This window comes from Crassostrea angulata, chromosome 8 (assembly GCF_025612915.1).
Source record: "Crassostrea angulata isolate pt1a10 chromosome 8, ASM2561291v2, whole genome shotgun sequence".
NCBI classification, from domain to species: domain Eukaryota; kingdom Metazoa; phylum Mollusca; class Bivalvia; order Ostreida; family Ostreidae; genus Magallana; species Magallana angulata.
In genome coordinates this window covers 14,894,532-14,898,537 of record NC_069118.1, presented here as the reverse complement: position 1 = coordinate 14,898,537, position 4,006 = coordinate 14,894,532, and the positions used below count along the sequence as shown (strand labels likewise).

General features: G+C 37.9%; 1 pseudogene; it reads right to left on the bottom strand.

The window, feature by feature from the left end:
- Positions 1 to 3,140: 3,140 nt before the first annotated feature.
- LOC128160697 (uncharacterized) lies at positions 3,141 to 3,678 on the bottom strand (annotated as a pseudogene).
- Between the last annotated feature and the right edge of the window lie 328 nt (positions 3,679 to 4,006).

The following is a 4,006-nucleotide window of genomic DNA, read 5'->3' as shown; positions in this document are numbered from 1 at the left end:
TTGACGGCGATTCAGATTAAAACTAAACATTTCATTATATTCCTGGGTTTTTTTCCCGATTTCATTGAAAGGTATTTTTGCTTATTTTTCAACCGCAGCAAAATAGGGTCCTTACCGTCGAACTGATTGTGTTTAATAAAACTCCCACCCATGGCCATAACCAACAACATTGCTTCCCTATTGACTCTTTTTCTCGAGTCCTCCATGACCCTAATGCCTCAAATACCTCCAATTGAATCTAGGGAGCAGGTTTGACCATATCAATTTACAACGAGGGAAAAGCTTGGCTACTTGTTCCAGTGTGGCTTGGAGCTTTTCCAGGAAAGACGTTAAATCACTGAGCCCCAAACTATTTGCTCGGCAGTGTATAATTAATATATCGGGGTCATTATCAATTTTTCGGAGCACTCGAAGCTTGGGAATTAACTGACTAAGGACCATACCTCCATAGCCTTGCCACCATATTTCGGAATTAGGTATTCCGATGTTTGTTCCCAAGACTATGGATGATCATATGACCCACACTGAATTGACATCTATATGCGCGAAACTTAGTAGATGTTAAGCCTAGCTACTAGTTACTACAAATAATAAATGTATGATATTAGACTAGCCCAGTAATTCTTATCATTAACGAATATATGTGCCATAAGCATTAGATTGGCATCTTCCTGACGATTGGATGACATGTTGTGTTTCGCCCTGAAGCGCTAATGTAGTAGCTGCTCCTTTCCTAAAGGAATCTTACTATCAATGGATGACTTTGCCAAGACTTAGCTAGGACTGCACTAAACTGATACCGTGTTAATGGTTTCCCCGAAAAATGACAAAATAATGCCCTGTTCTGACTGGCCGCACTTGCAAAAACTCATGCATTGCTTTTACTGGGCACGTTATTCCATGTGATGCATTAACGGACAATGTATGTGAAGAGTTTCAGTGTATCTGAGGTACTCCGCTCACTGCCTGGAAAGTATACCACCTCATTAAAACTATCCAAAAATTCAATCCAGGTTTTCATACCTTGACGCATGGAACCAGATATTCCAATATGATGATTTTGTTTACTAATTCCTATCATAGCATTGTTAATTTAAACCTGCGCTCTAATACCTTGTTTAGCCTTGCTGAAAAAAATAACTTGCCAACTAAAGCACCCCTGCGAATGTTTTCGGAATGTTTTCTTTATCGTTGCTAAGTATGTAATAAATCCAGAGGTGTTCGACTGAAAGTTCACGAGACTTCACCGAGATTTGTTCAGTTCCTGTAAAATTTTGAGCGGAAGTATAAGTGTTCGGATAATATTCTCAAAATACGTATGTACTGCTCGTTTTTCATAGCATATCCTACTTTGATTAATGTTAAAACATGACAATCTTTTAAGATGTATGTCTTATTTCACCATACAGCGGTTATGAATATTAAACGATAATATTCAGAAAAGAGTTATCGTTCGTGTTCAACCACGTGTAGAGTGGTCAAAAATGTAAACGTTGGGTTGCTTATTAAAAAAATGGCCATGTTTGATGCTTGTTGTGTGCAATGCCATGTTTTTGAAAAAAAAATAATGGGTGTCTGTTTTGGATAAAAGCTTAGCATATCGAGCCATGCATTTTCAAGGAACATTTTGCATAAAATAGTATAGTCTGTTGCACTATTGATACTATTAATAGGTCAGGCGCGGATCGAAAATAAATCCTCAGGGGGGATCTCTACTAAGCATGTTATTGCAACAGCAGACAAAAACTATTTTTTGTATTGTCACATTTATTTCTAGAACACATTTTATCCACCAATTAATGAAGATAAAGTTTAAAATCAATAAACCTCAAGATTTTATATTTGATTACAAGTACCTAGATGCTATGAAATAAACTATAAATACGAGGCACGATTTACTGCGAAACTGAAAGGGTCAAATAAAAACACGTTGTTTAAATTTTAAATGGCAATAACATTCGCAGGGGTGTAAAGATTGTAGCTCTGACAACTTAATTTTTTTCTTACCCACCAAAAATTTTAACAGAGTAGAAAGCTGATATACTTTTTTCTGTGCAATAGAAATTTGCATTTTGACCATGTCTATTTCCAGTCCAAGAAACACTAAATTAGTAATAGGCGAGACTGTTTTCTTTGCGTTCAAAGGGACACCAATTTCCGCACGTCCTCAAAACGTTGCATAATTAATTTACAATGAGTTGTGGTAGCACTCCCTATGACGATGGAATCATATAAGTAATGATGAATGGCCTTGAACCCTGATCTTTCCTTAGCTAACCACTCTAAGAATGTGAAAACATTTCGAATAGTTTACATGAAATGGAGCACCAAAATGGCAAGCACTTATTAAAATAGAATTGACCTTGAAACTGTAAACCTAAAAATTAAAAAAAACCTGGAAAGTAAACGAAATGCGCTTTTTTATAACAGATTTTGCAATAATTTTCCCTCTCCCCAATTTACTTTCTAGTATTGTTTTAATTACTCTGTCGAATGATGTGTATTATACTGTTGTTTGAATAGGGTCAATGCTGGGATAAATGCTTGCAGATTGTGGGTATGAAAGGTGCATTACCTTTCTCCAACTGCCATCCGCTTTTGGAACAACACCTATGGGGGACACATGAAAGGTATATCATTTGGATGCTTATTTGCAGACAGTAAATTGCAACTAAAAATTGGAATCCGGGGACCCTCGTATTGCAGCTTAAACCCTTTAACTAGACCCTCCCTTAAAGTATGTGCTGCCGCTCTATCTGGATAATTAATTATATGTTCCAGTATTTGTCGTGTCTTTAGTGGGGAAACGCCCAAGGCCCGTTGGTCTTGACTGGTGTGTAACATGTCTTGGCTGTGGTGTAAAATGTCTTGACTGTGGTAAGACTTGCCTTGGTTGCTAGGTGGACTGAAACTGAGACGGTCTAAATGTAATTCCTTGTCCGTCCTTGTGTCCATGCAGTGAATAAATGGATGTTTTTGTTGCATTTGATGCATTGGTGCAGATAAGCACAATGGATTCTGGTACAACGTACAAGAATCTCTGTAGTTAAAGTCAAAGCACTTGTTTGGCGAAAATGATGGACGATTTGTATTGGACTGGATCATGAGCGTCATAAACACCAGCCACAATTCGCTATCTATTACCCCCCCCCCCCCCCCTCCCTGTTTAAGTTATTTGATGGGTTAATTGCCATCCGAAGCCTGTATTGCTAACCATATGTGACCCAACCGTGCGATTTTTAGGTCCTTAACCTAACGTCATGCATGTATTTGAATAGTTGATGTGTTTTGCTAGGGTGGGCTGTAAGATATATGCATGCATAAATGATTAGGCATCTATCCAGTTCTCAATGGTTGTCAATCTATGATTGTGTTTGGTCTGGGCAATAATTTGGTCTTGGGAGTCCATTGTCAATGTGGATAGTTGTAGCCTATTAGCGTCACGCTCACGCAGGGTGGCTAAATGAACGTATTCTCCATTGACGATTTTTTGTTTGGTTGCATTATCTATATGGTAACCTAAATCTACTTGTGTTGAATTGTTAATGACAGGTTGACTTAACTAATTGCCAAACATTAAATACTGAGATTGGGCATCAATGCTAGTACCTTTTTCTTGGTGGGATATGAGCCAATAGCGTTTGTTAATCATGGCACTGTGACGGATGGCGCCACCATTATGTGTGGTTGTTAAAATAGTTGATAAAAATGGACTATCGACAGTCTCGCTTAAAGTCATCTTTTCGTAAGTTCTTTGGTCGATACAACGACCTTGTCAGCAAATACAATCTTCCACTGGGTCGCATGCTGACTGACGTTTTTCACACTACACAGCAAAATGTGCAACATATGTTTCACATACGTTAAACATGTGTGGTACGTATGTGACCTCACGTACGTTTAACGCGATTTAAGTACCACGTGTATTTAACGTAAGTTAATAAACATATGTGAAATTTATGTTACACGTGTGTTAGACTTACGCGATATATGCCATACGTTTAAC